Genomic DNA, 16,158 nt, shown 5'->3' on the forward strand with positions numbered 1-16,158 from the left:
AAAGAATGCTAGCAATTTCACTTTAGGTTGTTCCTTTTCTCAATTTATAGAAAAAAACTACATTCTGTAGCTTTCCACTCCTACAAGCTGAATTCCGCAGAGCAAAATTATGCGATCCATGCTAAAGAACTATTAGCAATATTGGAAGCATTCAAAGAATGGCGCCAATACTTAGCTCAAACTAAAAAAGCAATAACTGTGTATACTGATTACCAAAATCTCCAATATTTTCTCACCTGGAAGGTCTAGAGCAGGCACCAAATCTGTTGTGCTCAGAAGTAAATTACAATTTGAAAATTGTTTACCACTCAGGTATCAGAGAGGGCAAATCTGATACATTCAGCCAACAGCGGGAGTACCATTTTGAGGCAAGAGCTATACATTGCAAACAAGTAATATTAAAGTCCAGACATTTCCAAGTCAGTTCAATAACGAGAACTGTAGAAGGGGAAATTCAAATATGCCTAATAGTGGGCAGCAAAGCAGATGATTTAAGTACAGGTCATATACTGGAAATAGCAAATTAAAACGACTCAGACTCTGTCATTTAAGTTAAATGGTTAAATACAAGAGTAAGGTTACTAACTAAAGGTTCAAGGATAGCACTAGGCCATGATCTTTACGCTATACAGGAAGATATAGTCCCGGTATGAAGATAATTAATTATTTGGACTGGTATTGCAATTGAGCTCCCCATTGGAACTCACTCGAAAATTGCTCCCAGAAGTGGGTTAGTATCAAAAGTAGTATTTCTACTGGTGCAGACATAATTGATGCAGATTATACTAGCGATGTAATAATCCCCCTTCAGATAATTAGTTATTAGTAATGGGGAACGATACTTCTGTTCTTTTTTCTTCTTCTCACCTTTTGATAGTACTATGCCTCTGCCTATGTTACTAATAGTACAGGACCTTAGTCTTCTATCAGTAATATATATCATAAGATTTCTCTAACTCTTCTTCATGAAGAGTTTTATTATCGTAATAGCCATAAAGATGGTGATAATAATCCAGAGTGTAAACATGTTTTATATTTATTAAAGAAATAAGTAGGAGAAGTACTTAGAACAAAGTATGAAGAACCTATCCTCCTCGACTATACTTGTCTTCTTATATAGTGTTCTTTGATCCTAAGTCATGTGACCCAAAGTGTTCACATGTACAAAACCAAATCATAATAAACTAGTCATATAACCAAAGTGGTCCTATGCTCAGAACCCATGACCTTGTGGCAAGGTCATGTGTAAAAACTTATAAACTAATTATAACATAATAAACAAGTCATATGACTCTAAGTAGTCACATGCACAAAATCTATGACCTCGTAATGAGATCATATGCAAAACATAAATCATATGTGAGAGGCATACCTGTAAGGTATACTTGCCAGGCAGACTCACCAGGCACATATCCTATAACTCATAATTGTGTCATTTGCGAAACATAATAAATCATAATATAACAAGTCATGTGACTTAAATAAGTCATATGCATAAAGAAATAACATACCAATGACTTATAATCATGAGTCATGTGAAAACCTTTGCTGTATCAAGCCACATTCATGATAGACAAACTTAAAGTATTACTATTCGACTATCGAGACCCTTACTGTCACATTAACGCAAGTAATCGAATCGCTCAACTAATGATGGAAAAAATTAATACTGCAGATATAATGGAAATAGATAACCTAGAGGATACTGGAAGAGGCATGTCAGGATTTAGCAGCACAGACATCGTAATAAGAGCTATAACTATCCAAAAATTAAAACCGGTAGTTAGCCTACTACATGTATCAATAGACTAGAATATACACTGGGATGATGTAACTGAAATATCTGAACAAACTATTATGAGTAGCACTATTCTAGCTTGCAAGGAATAGAAAAAGTTTAATCTGAAATTCTTAGAGCAAATCTTAAAAGCTATTCCAGGAGATAGGGAATGACTTAAAAGAAAGAATAAGTTGGAAAAACTACGAGATAACAGTAAACCTTTCCCAAAAGACTAGACCCTATCTAACAAGTTGCTTTACTATAAGCAGAGACTATTTGTACTAAAATACCAAGACCTTTATACAACAATATCTGAAGAATATCATGATATTAAAATAGCAGGACACTTTGGATAAGAAAAAACCCTTGAAATAATTATGAGAGACTTCTGTTGGAAAGGCCTCACAGATTGTGTAAATAATAACATATGGTCATGTGATGATTATTAACATAACAAATCCTTATGACATGTAAAATATGGTATACTACAACTGCTGTCAATACCCTATGTAGTATGGGCATTAATATTTGTTGACTTTATTATGTAGTTAACACAAAGTCAAGGTTGTATACAAATTATATTTATAGTTGACCAGTTTACAAAAATGGCCCACTTCGTTAGATTAGAAGAAACAGCTACCACAAAGGATATGGCTACAGCCTTTTCAAAAAAAATATGGAAGCTACATAGCTTACCAACAGAAATTGCCTCAGATATAGATTCAAAGTTTGCTGGAGAATTTTGGAAATCTCTATGTAAAACATTGAATATAAAAAGAAGGATGTCTACAGCATACTACCTACACATCAACAGACAAACTAAGCGAACTAACCAAGTACTGGAAGGTTACCTGTGAAATTTCATCAACTATGATTAGGACAACTGGTACGAACTGCTACCTCTAGCTGAACATGTCTAGAATAACTCCACAGCTAATACACACAGAATGACCGATTTCTGCGCAAACTATTAGTTTTATTCACAGACTGAATGGATGAAGGAATGCAAGGCGCAAAATTCAGGAGCCTTACTTTGTGCAAACTGGATAAAAAAGATCCAAGAGCAAGTAAGGCAATCACATGAACAGATACAAAAAGCTATGGTCAAATACTATGGTAGGAAAGCCAAGTAACAACCTGACTTCAAAATCAGTGATAAAGTAAAGTTAAATGCAAAAAACATTTGTACATATCAGAAGTCAAAGAAACTTAGTCTAAAATTATATGAACTATTTGTAATCTTGAAGAAACGAGGAAATCGTGCCAGCAAACTCAATATTTCAGATTGATAAAACATACACCCAGTATTCCATATATTTTTGTTAGAATCTTACAGGAAATCAGTACACATAGACCGACAACATACTTCCAGAGAGCCCGAGGATATTGAGGGCGACTTTCAATAAGAAACAGAGAAAATTGTAAGAAGCGAGATACACTCTTACTGAAAGATAGTATATAGTCACTACCAGGAGGTACATGAACTATAGTACTTTATTAAATAGCTGGGTTGTTCCAAAGACAAGAACACATGACAGCTTGCTACAGGCATGGATAATCTAAGGGAAATAGTGAAAGAATTTCACTGCGATAATCCAGTAATGCCATATCGGGCAGAGGAACGACGACCAGGAAAAGGTTTTCCTACTATGGCTAAGCAAACACAGAAAGTTTTTCACCCTGCTCTTATCAGGTCCTAAAAGGAGTTAATGTTTTAAGTTGAATTATAAATTATTTTAATTTAATTTTTTATTTTTAATTTGTTTTATCTGTACCTAAAAGGTATTTGAGGCAAAGCTTTAAGAGGAGGGAGCCCATGTTAGCAATACTAGGATCTGATACCTAGGAATCACCCTAAGTAGGGTAACCTCACTCATAATCGGGATCACTGGTCTCCAACATCTTCCTCCGGCCCCCTTAGAAGGCCTGCATATCATCATATATATCAATCTCTGTTATGTCCTGTGACTATAATGACCCAGAATTAAAGATGTAGGAATAATACTGTATATATTGCTGCCGTCTGTCCAACCAGATCCTGTTCACAGGATATGTGAGAGGAGATGTTCGGGTAGGTCTAGGATGTAGTATGCAGTGAATCCGTCAACTGCTCAAAGAGTTACTTGGCTTTAAAGATATAATATCATTGGTATAGGCTGTACGTAACAGGACCTTCTTGTATCAAGAGATGATACTGAATGGTGAAGGATCTCAATGAGAGGCCAATACATTCGCACCTACAATATAATAATCAGAAGAATCTAGAACTCTAAGGAACAGTACCAAAGAAGCCAATAGAAAAGAAAAAAAATATGGAATATTACAACTGAGTTCAGGAATATACTGTAGTTGTACGAATAATTCTTAATACTGGAATAGCAACTCAAATGATATTACCCAGAGCAAGCATGGGGTGCTGATTGAGGGATTATCTGGCAATCCAGTAGAATGGTATCCTACAAGCTAGTAAGAAGTCCTCCAAAGGAAATCTGTTAGTTGGATATAGAGTTATGGATGCTCAAAGTCAAACGACCTAGGAAGGTTGTAATCATGACTACCTCTGCAGATACAACCTGCAGATGAAACTAATCATTTCATCAAGGATAGAGATAATTGGGGCCAACTCAGTTCAACTTGAGAACTAGGCCATAAGTCTAAAGACTCTTTCAATCAGATAATTACAATTGTGAACAGTATAGCTACTAGTTAACAATATTGTAATTGCCAAAGAGAGTGTGGTGATTTTCAGAGTCTGCAAGTGTTTACACCTTTGGAGAATACCCAATATTGTGAGTTATAATCAGAAAAGTACATAGCTGTATAATAGATATATATAGTCCGCTAACACTCAAATGTGGAATATAAATATCAAAGTACCTCCCAAGCTTTTAGATATTATCAAGTAGCAGAGAAGAAATCTTAACAATATAATATTGTCTTTATGATTCTACTCTATTTTACCTACTTTACTTCACTCTTAGTAGTCATAAACAAAAGGAGTGTAATTTGAGCCTTCCTAGACAATCTCTGTCAACAGAAACAAATCTTGATTGCCCTAGACAACTCTGAAGTCTATCGTGTTGTCTCTACCTAACAATTCTACTTCCCAGACTTAGCAGAGGGTCCCCTCTCCAATATCCTGCAAACAGGATCCAGTCAGAAGGACTGTAGCGACGTATATGGTATTATTCTGACATCTTTAATTCACATTATAAGCACAAGCCAGTAGTTGCTAACACCAAGAGCTTAACTGGCTCAACTGTCTATAGTAAAGGAAAATGAGATTTTTATATGGACGATGAACCATGGTCAAGATGGCCTGATGCCTGGCACTCAAAAATGCCATCATTTACTGATACTCAGAACTGAATTGTGAGGCTGGATTGATCTTGAGCACACGAGTTGGACGTTGTGTTTATTGCAAAAAAAAGGATTTTCAATGTGAAAGTGCTAGTATTTACTCTTACTTTCTGTGTTGGCTGTCCTCCATCCTATGGAGGTACAGCTTCTAAGTTTTTTTATGATACACTAGTTTCTAACAAAATGCCTACTGCGAGTGTAACATACAAAACTTATTTAAATGCCACCCACCACTATGCTGACTTGCTTTATTAACCGACAGTTGATGATTGACAGACATTTATTTTACTGCGTTACTCGTGCCAAGGTTGTGGCACAGCTACAACTCATTGCAGCTCGCTGGCTCGCAACCATGGGCACTCTTAAGAGAGTGCCTAACAGCTCAATGGTTCTTGAAAGCTCAACGGTCTATTGTTGGTTGCCATGGCAACACCCTAACTTTACACAATAAGACTATTCAGTAGCACATGAGAAATTAAGAATACAGAGAGACGAATTAGAATAGAGTATAATTTTGATTTAAATATACTATTATGAAAATATAGCTACTCTATATTATATTGATTTTTGCAGCCTTGATTGCTGCTTAATACCCTTGAGTATTAGTCTGGATATTTTCTTTTCATATGCTAGCATGGTAGGTCTGTCTTTGACATACGTTTTCATTTCAGTTAGTAATAGTTTACGTTCAGCATGCTCAGCTTTTTTCTTTGCATTTTGTACATATCTTAACTGGTTTTCAGCCTTTTCAAGCTCTGCATCCTCTCTTTTTTTAACTATCTATCGTGCATCTTCAGGATATATAACTCCATCTTTTTATATTTGTCATCTATTTTGACCCTTTCGCTGTACACTTCTTACTTCCTCAGCTGCTCTGGCATTTTTCAGATATTCTATAGTGATACAAACGTAACTTGAGACGGAAAAGATTTTCACATGACTCATGATTATGAGTCATAAGTATGTTATTGTTTCACGCATATGACTCATTTGAGTCATATGACTTATTATGTTATAAGTTGTTATGTTTCACACATGACTCGATTACGAGTCAGGAGACCTGTGCCTCGCGAGTATGCCTTGCAAGTGTGCCTTGCGGAGATGCCTTGTGCATATGATTTATGTTTTGCACATAACCTCATTATGAGGTCATGGGTTTCACGCATATGACTCAGTTGAGTCATATGACTTGTTTATTGTATTATGATTGGTTTATGAGTTTTCGCACATGACCTTCTTATGAGGTCATGGGCTTTGAGCGTATAACCACCTTGGTTACATGACTAGTTTGTTATGATTTCATTTTGCACATGTGACCACTTTGGGTCACATGATTACAGGCGGGAAGAACACTATATAAGGAGGCCGATACGGCCGTGGAAAATAGGTTCTTCTAAGTACTTTTCCTACTTATTACTTTAACGAATATAAAACACCTTTACAATCTTTATCTTTATTGCAATATTTATCATTACATAGAGGAAAGCTCTTCACGGAGAAGAACTAGAGAAAGCTTACTATCGGTAACATAGGCAGAGGCCTGGTGCTATCGTAAGACGAAGAAAGACGAAGAAGGAGAAGAGAAGTATCATTCCCCATTGCCTAGAACTAACTATCCAAGGAGGGATTGTTACATTACCAAGCGTCACCTAGTTCGACATTAAATAATACAAGATGGCATCCTTCAACCCAGATAGGGAAGGAGAAATCAACATCGACGATCAAAATCTTAACTTAGGAGGATTTAGCAATGCCCTATATCACATTTCAGCAGAGCTCTCAAGGGCAGCAAGCCCAGAAGTCCCAGAGAAGAGATCATCAGTCGATAGCTCTCCTGCAGGTACCCCACTATCCAAGAGAATGTCAGGATCAGTAGTACCTATGCCAGCTGCCTCAGCGGTCCTGACACCAGGCACTAGCAGACTTGGAATGACTGAGAATCAGTTTCAGGTATTTCTGGCAGTAACACAAAACACAGGACAAGGAAATATCCAACGACCAAAAGCAAAAGAACCCGACACATATAAAGGAGCCGAAGATAAGCTATGAATATTCCTAGCATAATGTGAAGGGTATTTTGCCATCAAGGGATATGGAGAATACCATAATGAGATCAAGATTCCCTATGTGCAATCTCTACTCAGAGGTCTCACAGGACAATGGATTATGTCCTTCCATGATGGAAGGAAGTAGAAGAAATAGGTCACGTACGAGGAATTCAAGGCGACACTCTTTGAACAATTCAGAGATCCCAACGCTAAGGAGATAGCAAGACGGAAGCTGGAGAAACTCCAACAAGGAAAACAGACCTTTTCGGCATATTGGAATGAATGCCAACTATTGGAATACAAGGCAGAGCTTAATGATGCTACCCTCTACATCATCCTTCAAAGAAACTGTAGTGAGAGACTCCGAGAAGCATGGAGAATCTCCGACACGCGCTACACAACAGCCGAACGATTTTCAAGATGGATGATTGATAAGGAAAGCAAACTAATCATAATTAAAACAACTCAGAAAACACTATAGTAAACAGGGTGGTCCAATCATCAAGAAATGTAGATAGAACCTTCTAACTACAAGTAACGCGAAGCGAGAGCAGAACATTACCTCATGGCGAACCAATGGAATTGGACAGAACAAGATTAGGACTAGTCTTGAACCCAGCTATGGAAGAATACACTAGGAGGATGAATGGAAAACTCTGCCTGTAATGCGGGAAGGCAGGACATCGGATAAGGGAATGTCAAAGCAGACCAGACAACAGATACCAAGGAACTAAGGCAGCTGGAAACAATCGTTTCCCATTCCAGAAGAAAACCAACATCTACGAGATGATGACCAAGGACATATTGGCGGAAAAAGATGAGAGTCCCCAGTAAATAGTGGTCTGGGAGACCCAAGATGTAGACCTGGAAAACCCATCAAGTTAGCGAACTACTACGTGGCACTATATACGCAAAGAGGAGAAGAAGATGGAGATCATATGATGATCAAGACAAAGATACACAACGAAAAATACGAAGAAATAATAATATATGCAAAGCTCGACTCAAGAGCAACCGAAGATTTCATCGACAAAGAAATTTGCGCCAAATATGGACTCCATACCAAAAAAGTGAAGAAAGCGAGACAAGTCTACCTAGCAGATGGAAAGCCAAGCGCAATGGGTCCTATAACCCATACAGCGACAATACCTATAAACATTGACAGCCATAGGGAAACGGTAACTTTTCAGGTAGCCGATCTCAAGAACTATGAGATAGTCCTAGGAATGCTATAGTTACAAAAACATAACTCAACGATTGATTGGAATGAGAACAAGATGACCTTAACCAGTGAAATGTGTGTGATACGATATCTCAACAGTTCACCGGTGGTCTACTCGACACCAATACGAGAAGCGGAAGAAGAAACTTTCCATGCAAGGTTCGCCGAGATGTAACAAGATAAGAGTCCAGATACAAAAGCTGGACCAAGGGGTAAAGGTGCCTACCAAGGGTTCCAAAGGAGCAATAGGACATGACCTGTATGCCAACAAAGAAACCAAGATACCTGCTAACGGGCAGGAATCGATAGCAACAAAAATAGCCATTAGACTACCAGAAGGCACCTGTGGGTGGATAGCACCATGCAGTAGTCTAGCAGTTAAACATCGACTCATGACCATGGCGGAGGTGATTGATGCCGACTATACAGGTGAAATCAAGGTAGTCTTGGCCAACCTGGTTTAAGAGGACTATGAAGTCCAGACAGGCGATGGAATCGCACAGTTGATCATCGAAAAAATCAATAAAGAAAATCTACACGAAGTAGATCAACTGGAAGAAACCACAAGGGGAGACAAGGCATTTGGAAGCATGGACCAAAACCAGCCAGATACAATAAAAAGAATCGAGATTAAGGAAATCACAGTACAAGCCTTTGGACAGTACTATCAAAGAGGAGATACAATAGCAATTCTCCAATAAACACATGCAGACGAAAAAGAGGTCCTAGTGAAAATCAACGTCAGCATGGAACTAGCAATCCAAGACAAGAAATATCAAAGCAAAAAAGGATGGAAAGAATTGATTCCAAAGGAATATCATCAATTCATGAACCTATTCCAAGAAGAAGAAGCTATAGGGCTACCACCCCGAAGACCAGGAATCAACCACGAAATTCAGCTGGACAAAGACGAGAAAGGAGGAAAAACAAAAGAGATTCCCTACAAGAAGTTATACCTACTAGGAGAAGCGGAGCTCAAAGAACTTAGAAAGTACATGGAGCAAAACCTAAAGCGAGGATGGATCAGAGACTCCTTTGCATCAGGAGGATCTCTAATACTTTTCGTCAAAAAGAAAGATGGAAAAATGAGACTCTGTGTAGACTACAGAGCCCTTAATTCAGTTACCAAAAAAGATCGATATCCACTACCCTTAATCGGAGAGGCACTGGATAGACTACAGACAGCAAAATACTTCACCAAACTCGACATAAAGTATGCATACGACAATATACGCATCAAAGCGGGAGATGAATGGAAGACTACATTTGCCTCAAGATACGGGATGTTCAAATACTTGGTTATGCCTTTCGGGCTAACCAATGCACCAGCTTCATTCCAAGGATCGATCAACAAGGTACTCCATAAGTACCTCGACATGTGTTGTATCGTATACTTAGATGATATACTCATCTACTTGGAAAACATGCAACAATATCAGAAGGATGTCAGCAACATTATAGCCACAATACAAGGATCAGGAATTAAGATCAAACCACCCAAATGCGAATTCTATAAAGAAGAAACTGAATATCTTAGATTTATCATCAATCAGAGCGGGGTCAAGGTTGACCCAGTCAAAACAGCAGCAATATAAGATTAGGTTAAACCAAACAACAAAACAGATGTTCAATATAGTATAGAATTCTGCAACTTTTATCGAAGGTTCATAGAAGGGTTTAGCAGGCTTGCAAAACTACTCTATAATCTAACCAAGAAAGACAAGAAATGGGAATGGAGAGAAACAGAACAAAAAGCATAAGATGCCATCTGGACACATCTGACATCAGCACCAATACTGGTATACTTCGACCTAAATTGAAGGACAATGATTGAAACGAATGCCTTGAAATATGTGTGTTCAGGCGTACTATTGCAACAATACAAAGACAGAAAATAGAAGCCAGTGACTTATCGATTCAAGACAATGACCCCTGCAGAGTGCAACTATGATATTGTAAATAAAGAACTATTAGCAATAGTTCAAGCATTAAAGGAATGGAGGAGATACATTCTGAACAACGACCATCTAGTCCAAGTTCTAACCAACTACATGAATCTGGTCCTATTCATAACTACAAAGGAATTAAACGACCACCAGTTAAGGTAGATGGAACACCTCAGCAAATACAACGTCAAAAGATATGTCAAAGAATTGCAATATATGCCAAAGGACGAAAATGGCTAAACATACGCTATATGGATTACTGAAATCGAACGAAGTTCCCGAATGACCATGGGAAACAATTACTATGGATTTCATCATGGACCTACCGTTATCAGAGAAATGCAATAGCATCCTGGTTGTGGTGGATCGTCTGACCAAAATGAGTCATTTCATTCTAGTGAGAAACTATATAGACATGAGGAATTTTATACAAACATTCTTCCTAGAAGTCTTCCAACTTCACAGCCTCCCAAAGAATATCATTACCGACCGAGGAACTTTGTTCACATCAGGACTGTGGAAAAAACAACCAGCAAAATGGTGATACAAAACAGGCTGAGCACAACATTTCACCCACAAATAGATGGATAAAAGGAACAGGTAAATGCAATACTCGAACAATATTTACGGGCCTACATCAACTACCAACAAGATGATTGGTACAAACTCCTATCAATGGCCGAATTCGCATACAACAATGGTAAACAAGAAATAATTGGCACAACATCCTTCTTCGCGAATTACAGACAACATCCATAAAGTCAGGCCACATATCATACGATGAACGGTATAATACCGGATTAAACAGATATGGGAAAATTACACAAGATATTACAATACGAAATGAGTTAAGTACAACTACAGCAAAAATAACAATAAGATAAGCACCGAAGACCGGATCTAAACATACAACTGGGAGATATGGTATGGCTAATACCACACAATATCTATATGATACAACCATCAATGAAATTGGACTACAAGAAAATCGGGCCATTCAAAATACTGGAAAGAGTGGGCAACCGAGCTTATAAACTCAACCTTCGCCCCTCAATGCGAATACACAACAAATTCTATATCTCACTCCTCGAATTACACAACGACAATAAGTTTCCCTCCCAAACAATTATTCCTCCCCCTCCGATTGAACTGAATGGAGAACCAGAATACGAACTTGACGAAATAGTCGATTCCTGCTTTACCTATGGAAATCTACAATACTGAGCCAAGTAGAACGCTTATTTACCAGAACATGATAAAACTTGGTACTCTACACACAACTTCGAACATGTACAAGATGCCATCACAACCTTCCACCAGCAATACCCAGGCAAGCCCGGCCCAGGTAACGATCACATTCAACTAAGAAAAAGTCAAGGAAAAGGCTCCTATGCCATTGCAACTACACGAGGGCTGGGGCGATAGCCCCCACCAAACCACACCAACCAGCCCCGAGTACTCATTCATGGGACTGACCGACAAAGAACTCAGGAAAAGGGAAAAACAAGTACAGCATAACGCCATGTCATGGATGGTATGCTACGATGATGGATGTCTTATACACTATGGGAATAAGGAAGGCGCAGGGTGGTTCCTGAGAGAATACAAAAAGTATGGTCCACGCCCGGACAATGCCCTAAAGTACTGGAAACAGTGCTTCAACAAGAAGTGCAAGATACACAGGATGAAGAAAATCACTGTGGGATACTACCCACAGAAGGATGGAACAAAGAAAGAGTTGGACGGAAAGAATACTACAATATGCCAGAGGGCTAGAGCCTCGAGGATAAGGCCCAGAGAGGGGGGAGTCCAAAATTCATCTACAGAAATAGAACCAGATACCAGAAGCCTGCACAGGTAAATCCAAGAACTCCGAGAATAACTGGGCCAAGCCGATGCTACAATTTCAGCAAACGATAAAATGATTACGGAGCAGAGGCAGCTGAACAACACCCAACAGCGCACGATTGAGATAGCAAATCTCACCTTGGAAACGGTGAGGATAAGATGGCAGGAAGTAGACGACAAGCTCAATAGGTTCCGGAGGTCTATGCATTTGGCGGGACAGGAACTATTGAAACTTGGGGATTAAGCCTAATGGGACTCAGGCTTAGTGGAGAGGAGCTAATGTCATGAAGGTGACTTAGCATGGAAAAGGTTTTCACATAACTCATGATTATAAGTCATAGGTATGTTATTGTTTCACGCATATGACTCATTTGGGTCATATAACTTATTATGTTATAAGTTGTAATGTTTCGCGCACAACTCAATTATGAGTCAGGGGATGTGCGCCTCGCAAGTATGTTTTGTGAGTGTGCCTTGCAGATATGCCTTGCACATATGATTTATGTTTTGTACATGACCTAGTTATGAGGTCATGGGCTTCACGTATATGACTCAGTCGAGTCATATGACTTGTTTATTGTATTATGATTAGTTTATGAGTTTTCACATATGACCTTGCTATGAGGTCATGGGTTTTGAGTGTATGACCACCTTGGTCACATGACTAGTTTGTTATGATTTGGTTTTGCACATGTGACCACTGTGGACCACATGATTATAGACGGGAAGAACACTATATAAGGAGCCCGATGCGGCCGAGGAGCATAGGTTCTTCATGCTTTCTTCTAAGTACTTTTCCTACTTATTACTTTAACGAATATAAAACACCTTTATGATCTTTATCTTTATTGAAATATTTATCATTATGCAGAGGAAAGCTCTTCATGGAGAAGAGTTAGAGAAAGCTTACAATAGGCTTTCTTGATAGAAGACAGAGGTCTTGTACTATCGGTAACGTAGGCAGAGGCCTTGTGCTATCATAAGATGAAGAAAGACAAAGAAGGGGAAGAGAAGTATCGTTCTCTGTCACCAAGAACTGACCATCCGAGGAGGGATCATTACACATAGCTAGGACTCCAGACTATGCTTGAGCTAGTCCATCCTGTAAGACTAGCTTCAGCCTGCACTGAAATATAGGAAAAATATCTGCTGCCTCGCCGAGTAATTCATCTCCCTGTCTTTTAAGACTTCAGATCATAAGTGGTAGGGTAGGAGAGCTGATTGGAGGAGGGATGACTGGTTGCTGAGGAGAAGGTTGAAACTCACGCAACTTGGTAAGTACAATATTAGAATCATAGAGGATTAGACCAGTTACTCAAAATGAGGAGATAATTGTTGATTTTTTGAATGTGTACTGTTGAATAGAATCAATATGGTCTAAGAATTCTATTTTGTCAAACTCTCCACACCTAGTACGAGTTGCCTCTTCTACTGCCTCCGCATGGTAATGCTTATATGGTTGAAAAACAATCACATCTAAAGACTGCAACAAGTGGCTCATATGAGGGGGTAGGCAGAAGACAACAATCTTATGTACATCGTAGTAGTCAATAAACCACTTCGTATAATATAAGCCAAAACCATCCAGAGGCAGTAAATGGTATTCTGCCACTTGACGTTGAGCTGAAAACTTTTGAAAGTAGGCTTACCATATCATCAATACATAGTTGTTACTATAACCAGTCTCAGAAGTACCAATCAGGTAGTTGTTAGGTATTGAGGTAGCTGTGTACCAAGATTCCTGGTGAATAACACCAGGAATAATAATCATGGGAGGTAGAACATACCCATTGCCACTAATTGTTTCACAAACTGAAATTAACTGACTATTAGTGGAGCTGCTCAGATATGTTTGACAATTTAGATCTCGGGTTATATTCCACTGGTCACGTCCAATGCCTATACGGAATCCAGTTTCATCAAAATTATATATATCCTCCTTTCGAATCTGATACTGACAACAAACAACATGGTACTTCTTAAACTAGCTTTGTATATCATCTGGATAATGGGCATTCTTGCGATCAACGTCAATAGTCTTTTGCTTGCGCACATAATACTCCGGATGACGATCAAGAAATCTCTGAGCTAAATGTTTGCTGACTGTTGGTGCAGGCAATGCTCCGGTATGAGCATTTTGTAGAATTTTATTGGCACATCTTGATACCATCTGGAGCCTGGCACTAGTTCCAATATTGTCAAGCCTGTCCAGATACTGACATACAGCAACCTCTTAGTCTTCTGTAAGCTTGAGGTTTGTAGCTGGATGCTCCAACTTTGATTGTCGACCCTGTCAGCATGCACGAAGTCATTGTAGTGGAATTTTATATCTCATGGCTGTGGATGCAAGGTCAGGATTGTCTTCACCAGTTGTATGAAGAAAAGATATAGCAGTATGAATGCGGGCTTCAATATCAATATAAGGTTCACAATGTTGACTTGAAGGAATAAGCCTCTGCTCTGATGCTGACTGCATAAGGGATGGAAACTTGAGGAGAAATCTACTAGGCTATACTATGTTAACAAGTTGGAGAAATAGAGAGTGTGGGGGAGTCTATACATAATATAATAAGAAATTGGCAGAATAAGTAGAAAAGCGAGTGTGAAAGTATTGGTGAAAGTAAATAGTACAATAGTAGAGACAGTCTGTAACGATCCCTCTTCAGATAGTTAGTTCTTGGCGACGGGGAACGATACTTATCTTTTCTTTCCCTTTCTTTCTTTGTCTTACGATAGCCTTAGGCCTCTGCCTATGTTACCGATAGTACAAGACCTTTGTCTTCTATCGGAAACACCTATCGTAAGCTTTCTCTAACTCGTCTTCATAACGAGTACTTCTTGGCATAATGATAACGTTGCAATAAGGATAAAGATCGTAAAGGTGTTTTATATTCGTTAAAGTAATATGTAGGAAAAGTACTTAGAACAAAGCGTGAAGAACCTATCTTCCTCGGCCGCATCGGCCTCCTTATATAGTGTTCTTCCCACCTTTAGTCATGTGACCTAAAGTGGTCACATGTGCGAAACTAAATCACAACAAACTAGTCATGTGACCAAAGTGATCACATGCGCAAAACCCATAACCTCCTAGCGAGGTTATGTGCTAAACTCATAAACCAATCATAACGCAATAAACAAGTCATATGACTCGACTGAGTCATATGCACGAAACCCATGACATCATAATGAGGTCATGTGCAAAACATAAATCATATGCGCAAGGCTTGCCTATAAGGCACACTCGTAAGGCATACTCGTCAGGCACATGTCCCATGACTCATACTTGAGCCATGTATGAAAGCATCACAAATCCCACACATAACTAATCATATAACCCGAATAGGTCATATGCATGAAACAATAACATACCTGTGACTCATAACCATGTGTCACGTGAAAAACCCTTTCCTCACTAAGCCACGTTCGTGACACAGTCTATCATAAAATTGTAAAGAGGAGGAGTGTGAGAGTGTAAGAGAGAGGTATAAATAGACAATTGAGCAAGACAGTCAGGATATAATTAGCATGGTCTTGGTGAAAGATACTACAATAGAATTGGTTAATCTACAAACTAGGTAAGCAGTGGAATAGTATATAGAATGCTGATAGTTCATTCACTTCAGATTATACAATAATATTAAAAACTATATTTCTATAGCAATCAGCAATGGGCTATTAAGCTATAAAAACCCATTGGACAAACAGTCACTCACTTGCAAGTACTCACAGTGGTGAGCCAGCAAATTGATATGAGTTGTGGCTGTGCCACAACTTTGACCCAAGTAGCAGAATTCTCAATATAGTAGATTCTAATGAGAATTATGCTCTATTCTAATTCATCTCTCTGTATTCTTAATTTCTCATGTGCTGCTGAATAGTCTTATTGTGTAAAGTTAGGGTGTTGCCATGGCAACCAGCAATGGACCGTTGAGCTGTCAAGAACTATTGAGCTGT

Source organism: Tuber melanosporum, assembly GCF_000151645.1.
Source record: "Tuber melanosporum whole genome shotgun sequence assembly, scaffold_5, strain Mel28".
NCBI classification, from domain to species: Eukaryota; Fungi; Ascomycota; class Pezizomycetes; order Pezizales; family Tuberaceae; genus Tuber; species Tuber melanosporum.